At 47.2% G+C, this 21,170-nt stretch overlaps 1 protein-coding gene across 6 annotated transcripts in view; it reads left to right on the top strand.

Annotated features, from left to right (window-relative positions):
- Nucleotides 1-21,170, top strand: part of LOC140898919 (maestro heat-like repeat-containing protein family member 7) — a 77,647-nt gene that overhangs the window by 23,483 nt on the left and 32,994 nt on the right. The window contains exons 3-6 of one of the 6 annotated variants that reach the window (XM_073313498.1): nucleotides 9,232-9,347; nucleotides 12,559-12,633; nucleotides 14,185-18,826; nucleotides 19,198-19,316. The gene's annotated coding sequence lies outside the window, so the exon portion shown is untranslated. Of the gene's footprint in view, nucleotides 1-9,231; nucleotides 9,348-12,558; nucleotides 12,634-14,176; nucleotides 18,827-19,197; nucleotides 19,317-21,170 lie in introns of those variants that run through there. The other 5 variants (XM_073313507.1, XM_073313525.1, XM_073313516.1 and 2 more) reach the window with 5 other exon arrangements.

Genomic DNA, 21,170 nt, shown 5'->3' with positions numbered 1-21,170 from the left:
GGGAAGGAGGGGTTCCTAATGGAAACACCAGGAGTTGTATCCCAAACTTTCAATATTAGAATAAGGGTCAGGTTAGAGGCAGGGAAGCCATCAGGTTAACACTGGGGATTCTGTTCTGCATTTAGTGTTAACTGCCCGATAACATTTTCTGTATTGTGGCTTAAACTGAAAAATACATGGAAACTTAGCCATGATATCTGCATACACTGCCCCACCGAGTTGCTAGCTCAAACCACATAGAATCATAGAATCAGATTAGAAGATTAGGTTTATAGGTTTTCATAGAAGATTAGGGTTGGAAGAGACCTCAGGAGATCATCTGGTCCAACCCCTTGCTCAAAGCAGGACCAACACCAACTAAATCATCCCAGCCAGGGCTTTGTCAAGCCGGACCTTAAAAACCTCTAAGGATGGAGATTTCACCACCTCCCTAGGTAACCCATTCCAGTGCTTCACCACCTTCCTAGTGAACTAGTGTTTCCTAATATCCAACCTAGACCTCCCGCACTGCAACTTGAGATCATTAGTCCTTTTTCTCTCATCTGCCACCACTGAGAACAGCCTAACTCCATCCTCTTTGGAACCCCCCTTCAGGTAGTTGAAGGCTGCTATCAAATCCCCCCTCACTCTTCTCTTCTGCAGACTAAACAAGCCAAGTTCCCTCAGCTTCTCCTCATAAGTCATGTGTCCCAGTCCCCTGATCATTTTCGTTGCCCTCTGCTGGACTCTCTCCAATTTGTCCACATCCCTTCTGTAATGGGGGGCCCAAAACTGGATGCAATGCTCCAAATGTGGCCTTACCAGTGCCGAATAGAGGGGAATAATCATTTCCCCTCACATCCCCATCCCCACACAATATCAGAGCCAGATTTATTAATAATTATATCTCCTCTCATCCCCCTTCTCCCTTCCCCCCACCCCCTCCATTACCTCGGGAATCTGGTCCTCCAGCAACATCATAATCGAGAGGGGTGCTTGGATATTATGACTCTGGCACACATCTGGCTTCCGTAGCCAAGAGTTAGTAAGAACCATTAGCCCCATGTTCTTCCAAAAGAAAAATCAGGTATGTCACTTCCTCTCATTTGAGTCAGCAAGAGCAACATGTCCAGGTTTGTCTGCCTATTTCTTCCCATCCAGCCCCCTTTAATTACCCAGGTGTGTCTTATGAAAAAATCCCCCAGATGGTGCTGTCCCAGACAACAGTTGAGATGGCGCTCCAAGCCTCCCATGAGGCTTCAGGCCAGTTTGGCCCCCAAGAGACCAAGATGAACATACACAGGAGGTTCTGTTGGGTGGGGATGGCCCAAGCCGTGCAGGGGTGGTGTGACAACTGCTTTCTCTGCCCAGCAGATGAAACCTACGGTTAGGGGACAGAGCCCTCCTCCATCCAACAGAGACCAGTGCACCCTTGGAGTTGGTAGCATTGGACACCATGAAGGTGAAGCCAAGCCTGAACGGTGCATCCTGACCATGGTGGTTCATTGCACTAAATTCCTGGTCACCATGCCCCTTGGGGAGATTACAGCCAGAATAACCACAGAAGTCTTCTGCACTACTTTGTCCAGTCCTATAGCTACCACACCAATATGCTCATGGACCAATACATGCCCTTCGAGTGACAGATGTTCAAAAACTATGCTTTCCATATAGCAGCCACAGGCTAAGAGTGACAGCCTACCACCCACAAAGCAATGGTCTCTGTGAGCAAGCCAACCAGATGCTGCCAGTGGGACTGAGAACCTTTTGAGATTGGCTGTCTTATCTGCCAGACCTGATCTACATGTATAACACCATGGTGCACAACTCCATGAAGTACATCCCCTACTTCTTGATGTTTGGCAGGCGTTGACTGGCTGCCAACAGACATGACCCTGGGCATCTGACCAGGGACCCTAGAGAACTAGGGTCCGAAGTCCCAGAATGCATCCATGAGCATCTCCAGTGCCTCTGGGAAGGCAGGCTGTTTCACTGATATGGACCACAACCAAGGTGGACAGAGAGAACTATGAAAGACATGCTGGTGCTGGGCCATTATTGCAGGGGAGTTGGGTCCTACTCAAGCAGCAGAGGTGTTCCAAACTGGATTCAGCCTGGGGCCCCAAACTGTACACTGTCTGTGGGATCCCACACCCCAAATGGCTGGTATACAAGATCCAAGTAGAGTCTGTGGATAGACTGGAGAAGGTCCACCGGAGCATGGTGAGGCCTTGCTGCTTTGAGCCCAAGCCACCAGACAGCTTGGGGGAGGGGAGGAAATCGTAGCCCATGTAGCTGGGGCCAGAGGGGGTACCTGGGCTCCCACGAATGGGGTGGATCCCATTGGGAGAATCCCCACTAGAAGCACCCAACCCTGGTCCAGACAGGGGAAGAGCAGAGTGAGGAGGGCAAGGGACCCAGGGAAGAAGCACCAAGGTCTGGGCAAGAGGCACCAAAGTCTGACCCTGGGGCAGGGATGGGAGAGGGAAAAGAGCAACAAGGCAGAAGCACCCCAAAGTTCTCAAAGGGCAAATAGGGGGATCCCCCTACCCAAGTGACACAGCAATGCTGAGGGTGGCCAAGTCATGGGGCATGCCCGCTACTTGGGAACAAGTGTGTTTACATTGTGGTGGGTATGGAACTGGTGAGAGAGCTCCTCCTCCTTCTCCTTCCCCCTTTTACTCCCTGCCTGCTATTCTGCACATACCTAATTGGCTAGGGGGGTAGGGTGTGCCACTCCAAAACAAGGACAGAATTAACTCTGGGAGGGTTTGAGCAAGTGAGCAGATGGAGGCGGGAATAGGGACTAGCCTGGGAAAAGTCAGAGAAGACAAAAAAAAGCAGGATCCCTGAGCTAAGCAGAGAGGGAGCTGTTTGGGGGAGAGCCAGCTGCTTGCAAAAGGGGACTGTCATAAATGCCCAGGCTGTAGCTGAAAGAACACCTGAGATCATGAATCAGGACTCACCATTCTGAACTCACACTGCATGCCAGCAGCAGAGTGCATAGACAGTTGGACTGACCCAAAGGTGGGAGGGGAGTGAACTGGTGTGGAGCAGAAAGTCTGTGTCTAGCCGGGCATGTGGTGCGGGCTGTATTGCTGTATGCTGTGCCAGGGGCAAGGAAGTCTGTATAACCCCTGCTCCAGATCTTGACGTGAGTCTGCTCCTGGCTTTGCCTAGGTTAGAGAAGTGTTGTTCTATTGATAAGTATGGTGCTTGTTCCGGGGATTAACTCTAACCCCATTAGCAAGAGAAGTGTTTGTGCAGAGGTGCACAGGTGAGACTTGGGATCCCTTTCCCAACCCTGGGAACCCCCCCACCTGAGATGTTTCCATGGTGGGCAGATTTAGGAGAGGTCTGCTGGCACTTACCCTGACAACTTCATAGGCATCTGGGCCTGAGTCAGAGTTTACAGGCACATAATACAAGCTGTTGTGAAAAAATCTTATCAGCCACCACACATGGCTCTTTGCTGTCGTCCTCCAGGTTGAGCCCATTGAAGTGGTAGCCATGAGACTCTTTCAAGGGAAACAGTTTGTACACCTGTGGGAGGGGAAACAAAGCGAATCCTGCAGGTGGAGAGGGATCTGTAGCGGGTTCATTCTGCTGGGATGGGGCAGGACTGGATATAGTTATCCCTAGGCCATCCCTGAGAGATGGGTGTCCCAGCCTCAGCTCTCTACAAAGTGTATCCAAAAATTTACTCTAAACCTTCTCTAATGAAGGTTAATCCCAGTACAGTGTCTTCTGGCCTCATTGTCTAAGAATAAGTTATCTGGTCCTCCACTGGATCATCTCTTTCCATAGTTCTAGTAGAGGCAACTCTCTAGTAGAGAAAACTCTCATCCAAACACCCCTGATCCCTATGGAAGTTCAGGCCTTGATCTGTGCTTTGTGGCTCAGTCCTATCTCTAATTTATAGACCATTCTCATGTCTCCCCTTGTGGGGTGTTTTCAACTAGATTTGGATCCAAGTCTTCTTCCTTGGGCCCGTCAGGGTCACATTGCTGAGGTGACCCTAACCCCTAGACAATTATCTTGTGATAAACTTTGCCCCGTTTCTGCCCTTCCCACATGGAGGAGGTACAACAGTTGAGATCGCTTGGTAAAGTGGCTAAAGACTGGGTGAAGGGGGCTTACGGTCTCAGCAGACAGCTCTCGCTCAGGCCTCAGGAGTGAGACGCTCTGAGCCATAGCCTGCAGGGCACAGTGGGAGTTGGCAGTGGCATTCAGGTGGATGCTGATGTTGGAGACTGCGAGCCCCAGCTTCCCGGAGAACTGTAGGTGGAGCTGGAATTGAGCAGAGATGTCAGAGGGGCTATGCCGAGAGTTCTGTGAGCGCATTGGTCCTGTGTCAAGGTGGACAGGGTCCTCATTCTACTCCCTGCAGAACCTGGGCCCCTCCATCAAACTGAATCTCCCAGAGTTTCTGCTCCAGGGCCAGACACGGCCACAAAGGTCCTGCAAAGGCTTCATGTTCATTTCTCCATCCCTTCACCATGCCTTCCACACATCCTCTGCTTCTCATATAGCCAACTTGTCTCCCTGCTCTCACTTCCTCAGTCTTCACGAGGACTGCCTCCCCATGGTATCTGCCTTCTGAGTCCCTGAAGACCAGCCTGAGTGCAGGGTGCAAGTAGACATAGTTGCACTCACTCCCCTTCTAAGGGGAGAGAGAGCAGAGCACTCGCTTTGTTCCTGAAGCACTTCTCAGTCTGGAATCTGATGCTATCCACCACCAGTTCCCCAGCAGAGTGCACCGTGTAGAATAGCATTCTGGCAACAGGAGCCAGCTCCTTGCTGACTGGGACCAAGAGCACGAACCTGCCATTAGGAACCAGGGGAGGAAAGGAAGTAGTGATTAGAGGAGCCAAGGGAACCTGAACTGGTCTAGATGTAGCCATCTTGGGTCTCAGTTATGTCCCCATTTATAGTCAAACCAATGGGTGGGTGATACTCCCATCTAACTGAGGGCAGAATTGGGCCCTTTTTGTCAGAAAATCCTGACTCCAGGTGATGAGATCTAAGGGAAAAGTGACTCTTAAGAATCCTGCCCAGCTAATTCTCACCAAGAACAGCACTTACCTCCACTGATGCTGACTTGCTGTTGGCCATTCCTAACAATCGCATCTTTCGCCATCACCTGGGCATAGAAATATTTTTCAAGATGGGAGCTAAGGGACAGTAGCCTAGGTCAGGGAGATAGGAAAGTTTCTATAATCCTAAAATCCTCACTGTGGCATCTCAGTTTGTAACTGAGGGGTGAATTTGGAGCCACTCAGGGTGTGTCTACACTTGGAGTTGGGAGTGTGATTCCCAGCTTGTGCAGACATACTGGGGCTAGCTCTCTTTGAGCTCGTGCACTGAAAATAGCGGTGTAGCCACAGCAGCATGGGCAGCTGTGAGCATCAACATGAGCTAGCTGTGCAGATTACAAACCCGCCTGAACCCAGTGGTGTATCCTCAGCTGGGAATCACAACCCTAGCTTGTAGTGTAGACAAAACCTTGGTGTGAGCAGGTGTTACACACAGCTTTGCAATAATGCCAATGTCATTCACTCTGCTCTTTCATTCCCGAGTGTCACAGTTCTGGACACCTTCTCAGAGCTCTGGTGATGGACTGCTGGGAAGGACTGAGGCACCCCTTACTATTCTGATTTAGGACTCTCCTGCCTGCCAGTTGTGCAGCTTCATGGACTGAAGGACAGTCCACTCAGTGGTGAGTCTCTGCTTCCCACCCTCTGGGAGATGAGTTTATCAACTGGCGATTATTCAGTTTGGAGTTTTGCTGGGCAGATCCCAGAAAGAGCCCTTTGGCAAATCTCTGATCTCTGCCCAGTTTACAGATTTGACCAGTAGTCAGCAAAGGCTTTTAGGGAAGCAGAGCAAACACCCAACACTTACCACATAGCAGAAATGTGCACTGGTGGCCTCCCCGTACCCTTCTTTGTTCAGGAGCTAGTGCACAGTGATCACCTTGTCCTGGCAGCTCAGCTCTTCCCACATGGGCTCAATCTTCACAAAGCTGTTACTCCAGGAGCAGAAGCACTGGACAGAGTAATAGGCCTCAGGATAGAAAGGTACCAGTCAGCCAGCACTGTAGCACTGGTTTTATATATTGCCTGACAGGAATGGGGGGAGGTGAGGAGAAAAAAGTTATGATACTTCACTGGAGAAGAAGCAGAAACATCAAATCACACAAACCGGTAGATACCAATAGTCACAAGCCATTTTTAAGATGTGTGCTTATACTGAATTTCCTACATTTACTGTGTCGATGCACTTGAACATTAATGCCAGAGCTGTGAGAATTGCAGTTTCCATAAGTCTTGCAGTGATTACTATAATGAACTGGTTACTGTATGCATGTGTGTGTCCAGTTTCTTCTGAAGGACTGCATCAGACTTGTTCAGCTGTGTAGCAAATGCCCTGTATAGCTAACAGATTCTGATTAGATTCAGTGGCTGGAGGCTGTGATTTGGGAACAAAAGGATGTGAGTTTCCATATCCAAAACAGACAGTCTGTGGATACTTCTGTACAAGTCATCACTGTATACATGGGGCTACCACTGAAGAGTTACTGTCTGAATCATTATGGGATCTGGGTCAAAAGTGGTGACCAAATTTGGGATTATTGAGGCAATTCAGGGTTTTGTTTCACCCCAATATAGAGTTAGGGCCAGCTGTGCTTTTCACATCCAGATCCAGAGTTCCCCAAAGTGAACCTGTGTTCAGATTTGAGGGTTTGGTTTGAGCCCCATCTCTAGCTTTGATGATGGCCAAGACCATCCCTCAAACTCCTCTGCAGAGGGACTTTCCAGGGCACAGGCTCCTCTTCTCTTTGGTTACTCACTCTCAGGTTGAAGTCCGGATTGAAGAGCTCAGACATGTTGATAGAAAGCTGAACAGTGCCATTCTCAGCTGTGGTGTAGTTGCCCACATTCTTTCCATTGTTGCAGAGTAACAGCCGTGTTAGTCTGTATTCGCAAAAAGAAAAGGAGTACTTGTGGCACCTTAGAGACTAACCAATTTATTTGAGCATGAGCTTTCGTGAGCTACAGCTCACTTCATCGGATGCATACCGTGGAAACTGCCATTGAGCTTCAGCTGGACAGTCTCATTGGCAATGGGAGAATTGTCCTCCTGTACTAGCTTGAGCTAAGCCAAAGGGGAAAAAACACCAGACATCTAAGACATTCAGGAAATACTGAAACTTGAGAATCTCTTCTCCCATCCCTTAAAAACATCTGGTGAGCCCTGAAGGTCAAAATTCTTTGGTATGTTACAGTGAAAAGCAAAAGCCTCTCCTACAAATATTAACATGCATCTAAGACTCCTCTCAGCATAAGTTACTTGTTTTCTGATCAGACAAAAGGGAAATTCCCCCTGGTGATGAACACAATGGAGAAGAAATCACAGAAAGCAGCATTAAATAAACCTGACCACGTTTGTAGTACTTTACATCTTCCAAGCAGCATATCAACACTAAGTAACCCTCACATCTCTCTGACCAGACTGGGAAGCTGTTATCCCCTTCTGAAAGATGAAGAAACTGAAGGATAGGGAAGGGAAGTGACTTTCCCCAACACAGCAAATCAGTGGCAGAATCAATAGTGGGATCCAGGAGTTTCTAGTGGTATGCTAAACCCATTATTTTAGACTAGCACCTCCCTAGATATTTTGCGTAGGGACTAATCTCCAGACGGTATAAGTGATTTCACCATCCACCATGCACTCTTAAGGGCTGATGGCTCTGATGGGAAAACCATCTCAATGCTCAGTTTAGTGGCCTCAGAAGGTGGTATAAATGCTGTCAAGAAGGAGTCTGGTGTCTTGCTCTTAGTCTGTGGCTTCCATGAGGCAGCAGAGGATGGAAATAATGGGTGGGCAGCACTCCTAGTTCACCATATGATGTACATGAGGGGCATTCGTGGCTACAAAAAGACACCTCCTTGTCAATCAGGAGCAGTATGAAAGAAGTGTGGAATGGGAGCTCCCTGCAGTGACTGCTGGCAGAAGCACAGCTGTGATGGCACAAGGCCAGAGTGCTTGGGGACAGAGATTATTTAAGAGGCCTTGTGTATAATACCTTCATCAAACAGTGCCCAGCAGTAAGAAACCTGGTGCTTGGTGGAGGCATTTTGCAGTGGGGGCTAGGAAACCCAGCACTGGAGAGAAAGGGGCAAAATGTCATAGAAAGCCCCCTCCACCATTCTGCAACCCCAGATGCTTTTTGCCCAAGATGTTCACTCTGACTGTACCCATGTAGTAATTACCCCTTTATCTTATGATTACTACTATAAGGAATTGATTGCAGAAATGCCAGCAACCTATAGGCCCTGACCCATAAGAAAAGCTTAAGCACTTAGCACAAGTACAAGGCATTGCAGTCTGAGTAGGAGTACTGCTCAATGCGTTAGCATAAGTAAATAAAGTAACAGTGACCTTAAATCACAAGGTAGCACAAAACTTTATGTATTGTTTTGTAACAATCACAAGTGTAGCGGGAAGACAGTTTGTACCAGTTTGGAGTATTTTTGGAGGGGAACATTAGCAGATCCTCAACTGCAGGTAGGCATAGTAATTCAATGAATGTATTTGTTAGTGAGTTTAGTTTAATTAATATACAAGCCTATAGAATAAAGGTACCCCAATCTTATGAGGGTGAAGAAGTTAAGATAAAGTAAAGGTACAGCCATTGCAATTCTTCATCAGTAGCATGTCAGAGCCAGACTAGGACCTGTCTCAATTTCTAGAACTCTCCAAGGATAGAGTGAGTATATACCTGTTATGGTGCAGGCCGTCCTTACAGCATTGTATTACATCACTTCACTTGTTTGGATTGTTTTATTTATTGGAATAATCATTGTAATAAATAAAACTTTTACTATTACAGAAGGTCTTCCCTGAGTGTGAGTGCTGTTGTCACTCCCATGTCTTATTGGGCTCCCGAACCAGTGATTCTGATAATACTGGGCCTGATCTTAGGGACAAGTTTCAGTGTTAATTGGGGATTCTAAATTAATAATCTAATAAAAAAAATTATCAGGCAACATGACGTCCTACCTGTCCAAAATAAAGAATTCTCCTTTTGGAGTAGGTGTTCATGTTCTCAAACTGCACCACAGCCCAGAATAAAGCTGAGATAAACACCCCCAAACTAACTGCTGTTCCTGAACTTCTGGGAAGCGTCCTTTGCTCTTTCCTTCCTTTTCCTCCATCTCCCAACTCACCCCACCTTCCACCTTCCAGGCCCAGCACTGCTGCTCGTGGAGGTCATCTCAGAGCCCCATGACTTGTGCCCTCCGTGATGTCTGGGAGCATCAGGCAGTAAGATCTCATTCCGTGGACAAGTTAGTGACGGACAGGTAAGGGGTTGTCATTTGATTCATAAAAACCTACAGAATCAATTTCAATAGCGTCACCCACTGCTGCTGGAGCAACTCCCGCCCCCGCCCCCTGCAACTCCAGGTCCTACAGTGGTGGAAATTTTGATAAAACAGTGTTGTCAGAGTGGGTCAAGTTGGATATCATTCAAAAGCCTTCTCCCGTGAACACAGTGGTACCAAACATGACAAACCTAGAATTATTATGTAGCTATAGAATTGAGAGTTTTTTTTTAAACTAAAGATTTTTAAAATTACACTTTAACACAGGGATGTATTCCTTAAATAGATTGATCTCTGGTAATCTTAGGGAAGTTAACCTTGACATGCAGGACTGAAAACATTTAATCAAAGTCAGAGTCATCAGTTGTCATCTCTAAGGCACCACGGCTAGATATGCTGTCACAATGATCCTTGTCCACGCTGCACTTGCAGGTTTCTGTACAAGGCAGGCTGATTGCCAGACATTTGCAGGGTGGTGAGCATCTGGTCTTTGCACGTGAGCATTTGATTAGCTGAAGGATATACCAGGAGCACATGGTATATCACACACAACTGGTGTGATCAGTCCATCCTCCAAGACCCATCCGTGCCCAACATGGGAGGGCAAGTTTTGGATACTTTCAGTCATCCCAGAGACATTCCATTGCTTGATAATTCACCCTCTTGACAGTGGGTATAAATGCAGCACTTATTGGTGGCAATTTTTCTCTATTTGTCTGCTTCTTGGAAAATACCTACCCACATACCAACACTTACAGAACTATATTGGTCTTCAAATGATAAACCTGGCACATGAATGCCTCCAGTGCACTTATGACCTCATCAAGCCATTCCTAGAGTGAGGAGAGAGAGTCTTTGGAGGCTGAATCAAATGACTTCTAGTAAGATAATTTGGTCTTTCCAACCAACCTTCCAGCCGTCACATCCTAGAAGGGAGTGGAAACCTGTCAGTGCAGTGGCTTTTAGTGGTCTACATGATAGCAACACATCATCTGAGGGACATACAGTGAGTCTGTTCCCCAGCAACAGGCACAAAATCCCAAATCTTTTGGAAGTCTCGAATAGCATCTCACAGAGAGCACTAGAACATCCACAGTTCAGAAGCATCTCTTGGTGGTGTAGGCCTTACTGGAGCCTTAGGCATAACTAAGGGTGTGAACCAGAGCAGGCCTGGCCTGGTGCTAAATAGCAGTGCACCAAGTGTCAGCTAACCAAGTAAGCAAATTCCTGACTGGAAAGGACTGTACCAAAACCTACACAGATCTCTCAAGTAACTATGTAAACACATTCTGAAGGGATGGTACAAGAACATATTATCCCCTTGTAAGATAAGGATGGGGTGACAGGATAATGGATGAGGATGTTTTGTTCTAACTGTTAGGTACACGGGTAAAGGTGGTAACTAACTATGTCAGGATTGTAATACATAACTTGTTTGTATCAATGTATAAAAAGGTAAGTCATAAGCTGGACAAAGTCGCCCCTCCTAGGAGGCAGCAGACTCCTACTGCTGACTGAGTTGGTCCATTGTCACCGGCATACATGTGCTAGTGTACCTGTAACCATGGAGCCAGGGTCTGCTCTGTCGACAATAAACCTGGTAGAGCACCTTTGCCACTGAACTGAGCCTGTGGTCTTTATGAGTGACATTGAAGTCTGCTAAATTAGCAGATTGAACTCTCTGCTTATGCTGATAACACCGGAGCTCCAAGAACAGAAGCAGTGAATAGCTGTAGCAGTTTTGCAGCCTGGACAGTGGTACCACAGCAAACACAACATTCCACCCTTCTTCACAGAGCATTGATGGCATGCAGAATGACTTTAGTGTCAGTCTCTTGATGGGAAACTATGAAGAAATTCCACTGAACAGCACAAGGCAACAGCTTCATTATGCTATGAGACAATAAGCAATTATTTGCATGCTGGAGCATTTTTGCTGCAAGTTATGCAGTTCATAGAATATCAGGATTGGAAGGGACCTCAGGAAGTCATCTAGTCCAACCCCCTGCTCAAAGCAGGTCCAATCTCCAATTTTTGCCCCAGATCCCAAAATGGGCCCCTCAAGGATTGAACTCAGTCCTGGGTTTAGCAGGCCAATGCTCAAACCACTGAGCTATCCCTCCCCCAATTAATTTGTTTTTTTTGTGAAAGTGTGAGATAGTAGCTTCTTCACTGTTACACTGTAAGTGTTCGTGAATCACTGATTTTATATTGGAAAGGTGCAATACCATGGATTCGATGCTTTCTGTAATATTTTTAATTCCTGTGCATACATGTCAAACATGAAGTGGACTTTATCAGAGGTCCAGTATTTTATCTGTAGCCTCCTCATAAAATGTTCAGCCACATCTTAGCAGGTATTAATGGTTTCTGGTTTGTTGAGAGCTTGTACCTTAGCCATACCATCTGTGACTGCTACACTGAAAGGCCTCTGCTGGCCTGAGGTACTGATCACTTTGTCAGTAGGTGCTGGCTTAGGAAGACCTTGCAATGTGCAAATTTGTTTGATTTTCCCCTGGAACACGTGCATTATCCCATCATATTCAAACATGGTACCATTGATCATGATCACTGATCATGGTACCATTGAGAACTTGTACTTTCCCAAGTTCTCACATAGATCAACATCACACTGAGATCTGGATACAATCAGGAGACAAGCAAACAATCACCTGGTTAATTCTATAATAGACTAATGCAAAAATAAGGATTTTGTAATAGTTAATTACAAACCCAAAGTTATATGATGTAACTATGTGCACACTATTTGCGGATGGATTCCTGTAATTTCTGGCTGGATGCGGACAGCTTAACCAGTGCCTCATTGCAACTCTTTTGGCATCTGTCATAAATATAAAGGGAAGGGTAAACCCCTTTAAAATCCCTCCTGGCAAGAGGAAAAACCCTTTCACCTGTAAAGGGTTAAGAAGCTAAAGGTAACCTCGCTGGCACCTGACCAAAATGACCAATGAGGAGACAAGATACTTTCAAAGCTGGTGGCGGGGGAGAAACAAAGGTTCTCTCTGTCTGTGTGATGCTTTTGCCGGGGACAGAACAGGAATGGAGTCTTAGAACTTAGTAAGTAATCTAGTTAGATATGCGTTAGATTCTGTTTTGTTTAAATGCTGATAAAATAAGCTGTGCTAAATGGAATGTATATTCCTGTTTTTGTGTCTTTTTGTAACTTAAGGTTTTGCCAAGAGGGATTCTCTATGTTTTGAATCTGATTACCCTGTAAGGTATTTACCATCCTGATTTTACAGAGGTGATTCTTTTACTTTTTCTTCAGTTAAAATTCTTCTTTTAAGAACTTGATTGCTTTTTCCTTGTTCTTAAGGTCCAAGGGTTTGGGTCTGTGTTCACCTATGCAAATTGGTGAGGATTTTTATCAAGCCTTCCCCAGGAAAGGGGGTGTAGGGTTTGGGAGGATTTTTGGGGGAAAGATGTTTCCAAGCGGGCTCTTTCCCTATTATATATTTGTTAGACGCTTGGTAGTGGCAGCAATAAAGTCCAAGGGCAAAAGGTAAAATAGTTTGTACCTTGGGGAAGTTTTAACCTAAGCTGGTAAAAATAAGCTTAGGGGGTTTTTCATGCAGGTCCCCACATCTGTACCCTAGAGTTCAAAGTGGGGAAGGAACCTTGACAGCATCACAAACAAAGCTCATAATCAACACCACCAAACCACTTATTTTTGCTGATGATGGCAAATCAACTTAATGCACTCCTTCCATTTACAGGAATCTGTAACATTAAAACAAGTCAGGTATCACAGAGGACTTGGAGCTGGGAGCCAAGTGCGGAGGTTGGGGGGGAAAGACAGTGACTGCCCCTTTGCCACAGTGCGGAGGGTGGCACCATTGAAGTAATGATTCTCTAGATTTGTATGAATCAAACGACTGCTTACCTTTCTATCATTAACTTGCCCACAGAATTGCACAACCTCCCAGATGATTACATGCCATCTCTACTACTACTGTAGCCTCTTCTGGCTAATGCAACCATAGCCTAGGTCAGAGAATCAATCCCTTCACTTTTTGGCTGTGCTTAGGTAGTAGGAAAGCAGCACATTGACAAGTTCAGATCTGGGTCTGGGAGTAAAACCCACAGCTTTAGTCCATCCCCGATATTTTCACATTTGTTTGCCTGGAGCCCACATAATTGTTTTCTCACACAATTTAAAGTGTTCAATAGTTGTGAAACACTATTGTGACGTATTCCCTGGGGGGTGCCACCTGGAACTGGGGTACGACTGAGCCCCCTGATGCACCGGCCTGGGCTCCCTCTCACACTGTACTGCTGTGACAAACAGCAAAGCCCTCCAGCCTGCACTTTCACCAGCATTCATACAGGTAGGGACACACCCAGCTGCAGTTACACACAGGCTCTCTGGATCTGTAGCTGTCATGTTAACTACTGAGTCACAAAAAATGACTCCATAATATGATATTCCTGTGCTGTGTAGGGTTGAGGTATATTTTTGGCTGAGCTCTCTATGCTATGCTAGATCTACAGGGTATCAGAGATTTTGAAATTTTCTATTACTGGTTGGTCCAAAATGTGAGAAGTAACAGAGCAGAGGGGGGAGTGCTCTTGGCTAAATCTAGTTCTGGCCAACCTGGGAGAATCTGCCCATTCCTCCTTCACCCTATCAGGGTGGCAAAGGGGCTACATACATGCCCCAGCCTCTGTACCTCTGCGGTTGGGTGTCTGGGTCTTCATTTTAGCATGAGTGTTAAATTTTCAAAAGTGTCTCAGCGACTTAGGACCAACCTGACATTTTCCTTTTCCATTTTCTCTTGTATCTGCATTTTTAAAGGAAAGGAAAGACGTGGCATTGAAACAACTGGAAATGAGATCCTGAAAACGCTTCACAGTCACACAGGGGGTTCTTCAGTGGCCAGGGACATGATTAGTAATAATTACAGCTCAGTAATAACAATCATTACAGGAGTTGTTCTGGTTTTTGTTCATTTCTCGTTAGGGTAACAGGCACACGATGCCCTCTAGGTTCAAGCCCTTTTGTCTCAGGGGATTTGCCTTTCAGGATTGAGCTGGCTGATTCTTACCTGAACAGGTCACTCCAGCTTCCTCTCCATTCCCGCAGTCATTCTTACCCCATTCCTCGTTCCCACAGTGCCAGAGAGCAGACTTGGTACCATCACAGGCAATGTTTTTTAGCCAAATTGGTCGAGATTCTCATCCAATATGTGCATTTCCAGGAGCACTGACAGCAGCTCCACATCCCAACTGCTTACAGACAACCCCAGCATCTGCCATGTCCCAGCCGTGATCACACACTGTCCCCCACTGATCCTGGTGTTTAACCTCCACTCTCCTGGCACAGGGGCTGCCTCCATCCACCAGCCTCAGCAAGTTAACACTTTCAAAGAGAGACACAGAGAAGGGTCAGAGCGAGCAGGGAGCCCCCCCGCCCCCAGCGTTATCACAGCAGAGTCGGCGCCTGCCAGCAGGGGATCCGCACCCAAAGCCAGGAGAATGGGATATGCCCAGAGCTGCCTCATGGCGCCACCTTCTCACATCTCAGGCCCTTACGCTTGGGGCTGTCAGTGCTGCAGCTCTCCCTATTTTATCTCCATTCCGGCAATTTGGGGTGTTTACCTGTCTCATGAGAACACGAGGAAAGGCACCAACTCATGGATTTTCCCTTATTCCAAATGGTGCCATCTCCTGTCACTGTCACTGGGGAAGTGTTGCTATTTGCAAATGGCTAAATCATTCCCGTCGTGTTACGGTGACACGGTAGTTGATGTGAGTGGTTGATGTCAGTGTGAAGGTCTCCAGTATCTCTGTCTGTAACTCACCCCTGACCAGTAACAGAAGTTCTGTGTGTGAGCATGAACCATGCTGTATGAATTAGCTCAGTGGCTGTCAAGCTATTTCCCAGCCCATCCTTCGTCTGTCAGAGGAACTGAACCAGGAGGGAGAGCGAAGGCAGTGCTGGGCAATGGAGGGCAGTTCCCTGTCTCAGGGGTGAGGGGAGGGTAAGCGGAGTCTCCAGCTGAGCAGCCAGGGGAGTCGTGCAGTTCAGGTGCACAAAGGGTGACTTTTCAGCCTGCAATTCTCACCCCAACACTGGCAGAGGAGTAGAGGGGGATTCTAAAGACAGATGGAAAAATGAGACTGGATGGTTTTTTTAACCTTGCAATTTTTGTTCTGTGGCGCTTGGCATTACGGCCTTGTGCTCCCTACCGGAGCTTTCTCTCTGCACCTGCCCCACACATTTCTCTCTTCCACTGGTCGCTTCCCACCCTCATCCCTCAGGCTCTTTCCCTCCTCTTCTCCCCTTTCTACCTGGCCTCTCTGCCCTGCATGTACAGGCTGCTCCTTCCCCAGATGAGGAGCAGACTCTGCCCCCATTCCCTGCAGGCTGCTTTTCTCCCAGTTGCTCTGAGTTCCACCCCCTGCCCCCAGTTGTCTCTACGGCTGTTTGCATTTCTGGGGGTTGTGGAGAGGCAAAGCTGGCAGCTGGGAGGGAGGCAGTTCACAGGGACTGTGAGGTGGGGCCACTGCCTGCCACACAGTCCTCAGATATTGCCTGGGAGAACTGGCCCCCAGGACAGGGTTTGACGACCCGGGACTTTCCCTGAGACTGGGAGCAATTCCAGGCATCATTACTACGTCTAGGAGTTACGGCTACATGCAGAGTTCCACTGTGAGCCCTGGAACAGGCTGGTTGCAGCGGTGGATGGCTGAGCTGGGGACACCATGTGTAAGGAGCCTCCATGGAGCTGAGAGAACAGTGCAATTCACACCAGTACGTGGCCAGACCATCCTGGCAGACCTTCCCTACCAAACATCCTCTTAATACCAGCCAAACAGGTTCCAATCACTGTATTATTTAAATCATATCTGGGTCCCACATTCGATTTTAATCCTATTGTTAATCAGTTTTGGAATCTTTGGGCCAGATTCACTCCCTGCATTGTACGAGCACATGCTGCTGTAACACAGGGCCTACCCCCCGCTACTAGTGTTACGTCTGCCTGGAGTTGGGATACAGCTTGGCAAAGAGCCTTCAACTCTCACTGTGCTGGAGGAATGAGAGCAGCCCTGAAACTGGGCAGGGGCAGCCTTGAGGGAATGAAACCAGTGTGGCCGTGAGAGGCCCTGATGCAGCACCTCTGCCATGCAGCTTGTGCTGGTTGGGCTTCTGAAGACTCCAGCTAGGATTCAAAGCTTCTCTGCTCCAGCAGAAACCTTGGGAGAGGGAGGGAGGCAGGGCTCCTGCAGGATAAATCTGCCTGCTGGCAGAACTTCCAGTACCCTCACGCGCACTAGGCATTGCACACTGCACCCTACCTCACCCCCCCTCACCCTCTCTGTGGCATGAATCAGCTCTGGTTTTATTTGGGAAAATCCTGCTCATCTCACACATGCAAAACTTCTACTAGCTTCAGTGAGTGAATGAGGGAGTGAGGAGCCAGGACTTGGCCCTTGGAGCTGTTGGATTCTGGACCAAACAGACATTTCTGTTGGATCCCAAATTATTGATGTATTTATTGGGATTTAAAACACTAAAGTGACGCCTAGCCAAAGCTCTGGGCACCCGGACGGCATGGATAACACACAAATTCCAGCAGCATTAAGTGACCATTTCAAGAGGAACTCAGCTAGCCAGACACCTACAGAAACTCGTTCCACCCCTTTCTCATTATGTGATGCACAGCCTGTGTCCTTCCCAATCCCCACCCCTCAAACGAGTGTATTTTGCAGTGTGCCCAAAAGGTCATCACCAAATTTGCACTATTTTGGCCCAAAGGGTGAGCAAGTTCCAGAGTCCTGGAGCCCTCACAGAGAGCACCCTGCCAGCCACCCCTCTCCTTTATAAAAGGAGGAACCAGCTTGGGCACCCTGCTGACCACAGCTCTGGCCACACGGCACAGGGAGAGAGGTGATCCCTCAGAGAGGCTGGTCCCAGGCCATTTAGGACTTTATAAATCATCACCAACACCTTAACCTCCACCCATAGCTGGGCAGCTAGTGCAGACCCTCCAGCATGGCTGTAACATGCTCCCAGCCAGATGCGCTGCTCAGTGAGTCGCTGCTATTTGCACCAGCTTCGTTCTCTGAATGGTTTTAAGGTGCAGCCCCACACAGAGGTCATTGCATTAGTCCAATCTCAAGGTAAAAACAGCCTCTGTAACAGTGGCAAGGTCCAATCCGAAAAGGAAAAGTCACAACCTCCAAGCCAGACATGGATGGTAAAAAGTGGACTGTAAAAGTCACCACCCTAGATCCAGTTAACCCAGCTCTCCTGGTGAAACACTGAGGAGACTTACCTGCTATGACCTGAATTGTGAGGAGAAGAAGGCACAGCACCGGAGTGGAGAGATGTCCCTTCATTGCCAGCCTGACTTGCTGTCCCCTCGCTCACTGCACTGGCTGCCCCTAAACACCTGCCAGGGCTCCTCTGTGTCTGACAAGTGACAACAAAGCAGTGGAAGGGAAATATATAGATTCAGAGTCTGGAATCAGCTGTGCAAAGGAACCAATAGCAAACCCATCTGCCTTTTTAGTTATTATCAGTGGTTTTATCTGTGAATGTATGAAGCTAAAACATCCAATAAAACTCAAAAGCAACAAACATCACCATATATGAGTAATGAGCCCCCTCCTCATGTCAGGTTTACCACAGCCTCAGATCATCTGGTAACTCCCATCTCTGGTGCGGGAAGAAAAAATGCTGTACAAACTGTATGTATCTAAGCTGTTTCTCACCCTCATAGATTCTATATTGTATTAGACATCAGTTGGGAGACATTAGAGGCAGATGATTTTATAAACTAGGGAAGAAATCCCATGTGCTAAAAGTGATCATTACAAGACCAATTCGCAGTATAGGACATGCCCAATTGTAGACAAGGACATGTCACTTGAACCAGGTTGTGTCACTCAGATCAGCTGTTGTACAAGATAAATTACCCAGCACCACCTGTAATATTGACAGTTGTCCGACTAATAGACCTTGGGGTTTCCTGCCAAGACCATGATCATTAGTGGTAGAGGCAGATCTTAGGGCTTCCTGAGTAGGCCATGACCCTCTGTTGCGGTAGCAGGATGTTTGACACACATTATACCCATTGGTTCTGTCAGTAGGGGGAAGACTCCTTGGAAACAAGTTTACTTGATTCTTGGGACATAGACAATTAATGGAACAGGCACAAGGCAAGGGACATAGAAAGCTCAGAATAATGACTGGCTGGCATCACACCTACCTCAGGCTCTTCCTAAAGAGAACTGTTACAAATACTTGGATTAAGGGAAACATCTTTAACTCTTTACTTTTCCCTTTTCTCCCATGCTGCCCTTTCTTTATGGAGAAAACTCCCTGAAAAAAATCTGTGCAGCCAACACCTGATCCTCCTTCGAATCCCTTCTTGAGATCCCTCCCTCTGTTGTGATTCTGGAAAAACACTTGACAGTGACTAGCTTGGCAGGTGAGGAGCTCTGGGTGTACCTCTTGCCCTTCCTTCCCTCTCCTTATTTTAACCAACCTCTGCTCCCCAATCCTGCCATTCTCCCTCACTCAGCCCTACTGCTACTTAAACAAACAGTAACGACAAAACAGGAAATTGTACCAATCATCACCATGTGAATTTGCTTTTATGTTATTTCTCCCATATCCAATCCTGCATCTGTTCTTGAGTCTTTTGGACTGTCAGGTCTCTGGAGCTGGGAGTGTGTCTATATCTGTGACCTGAATGGGCCTTTGGGTGCCTCAATAATATAAATGTAATAACTATTTGATCATTATTAATTAATTATTATTAATAATAATAAACAATTAATCCATCTCCTGCTTTATTAGCAGACGGTTTAAAGAAGAAAGAAGAAGGGCTGCAGCAGTTAAAAATAAACCAACCTGGCTTTGAGGGGAAGTGAAGGCTGCTATAAAAATTAAAATATCTATCTATCTATCTATATCAGGTACCTATTTATCCACTTGTTATTATATATTTATATTCAACACTATTATAAATGCTGGAGGGGAAGTTGGGTTTGTGGGTGGTGGCTAACTGCTCGCAACCCTCCATGTAATAACCTGGCAACCCCTTGAGGGGTCATGCCCCACCCCCCAGTTTGAGAACCCCTGAAGGTAATTATAGGTCTGTGAGGCTGACATTGGTTCCAGGGAAAATAATACAACTTCTGAAATGGGACTCAATTAATAGAGAATTAAATGAGTATAATTTAATGAATGCCAAACAACATGGGTTTATGGAAAATGGATCCTGTCAAATTAACTTGATGTCCCTCTTTGGTGAGATTACAAATTTTGTTGACAAATAATGTTCAACTTGGTTATGGATTAAAAAGTGGCTACCTGACAGGTGTAGCCTTTGATAAATTTAGGGTGCAAATTGAACAGGTCACTAATAACAGGTTCCTTACTCAGGGAGCGACCTAAGATTATTATCAAGTGAGACTGGTGAATCACACAAATAGGAACAGGAAGACTTTGTTTAAATTTATTTAAAATCCAAATAAATCAAAGCATAAGTATAATTATACGAAAACATATATATGTAAGCAGAGCCAGAATGAGCTCTACCCTGACATCTGGTGCTGAGCTGTGGAAAAGGACTTTAGGGGCTGCTCTTTTTTGCACGGGAGGTGGTTACGGGCAGGGGTCCCAGGAGGGGGCAGTCAGGGGACAAGGAGCAGCGGGGTTGGATGGGTCGGGTCAGGGGGGAGGTCAGGGGGCAGGAAGTGGGAGGGGGCAGATAGGGGGCTGGGGCAGGGACCAGGCTGTTTGGGGAGGCACAGCCTTCCCTACCCAGCCCTCCACACAGTTTCACAACCCGATGTAGTCCTCGGGCCAAAAAGTTTGCCCACCCCTGGGCTAGATGATCACAATGGTCCTTTCTGGCCTTACAATCTCTGAGTCTCTGTGTTGTGGGTCAGCCATCAACCCACATGATCAATGGAAATTTGCTCCACTTTTGCCTCCTAGGATACCAATGTCTATAAGCAGTGAGGTTCTGGGAAGAAGCTGCCTGTCACATTTCCTACCTCCTCTCCCTGAAAACAAGAGGTGGCAAGGAAAAGGGATTTATTGCAGAGTGACTGGCCCCTTTAAGGGGAAATGGGCCCAGCCCCAACCTTGACGCTTTCCATGTGGGGAGAATGACAGTGGGTCACATGACACAATCTGGCCTTAGTTAGCCTAGCAGTTTGGGCAGAAAGGGTCAGTGGCAGATGGCTACAGAAGTTGCAGAAAGCAAGAAGGCTCCTACAGGAGACCCTGAGGCTGCAGGGGAGAAAACGTCTCCAGGTAGGTATGGCTGGGAGTGGCCTGCCAAGGCAGAGAAGAGGCCAGGCTCCAGGAAAAGCTCTGGTAAGGATTAAGACCAAGTTTGTTTAAGGACAGTGTGAAGCCCAGGAGGGCACAGGAGACTGTTTCTGTTTGTGTTGAACTTGCACTCCCAGTGGGGAAACACCAGGGAGTGCTCCCATGAGAGAGAAGAACTGTGAGTTGAGCTCAGGAGGTGTGACGAAATGGGACTGTTCTTAATGTTTCCTCTGAATATTGTGGAGGTGCCTCAATTTCCCTTATGCAGTTCTTAAGTATCTAGGTGGTGGGATAAGGATGTATGATCATTGCAGAGCCCTAGAGGGCAGGTGTGTGAAGGGGTCTGGACACAGAGAATGGCCAACACCCTGTTTCCTGGCACCTGGCCCTTCCCCCCTGCAAGGTGAGAGCTAAAGGGTTGGAGAACAAAGGAATCAGGTGACCTACTGGCCTGGGAAAGGGACAAAGCCCAGAGGAGGAGGGGCTGG

This window comes from Lepidochelys kempii, chromosome 1, assembly GCF_965140265.1.
Source record: "Lepidochelys kempii isolate rLepKem1 chromosome 1, rLepKem1.hap2, whole genome shotgun sequence".
In the NCBI taxonomy this organism is placed as follows: Eukaryota; Metazoa; Chordata; order Testudines; family Cheloniidae; genus Lepidochelys; species Lepidochelys kempii.
Note: the sequence above shows the minus strand (reverse complement) of the source record. Positions and strands in the feature narration are given on the sequence as shown.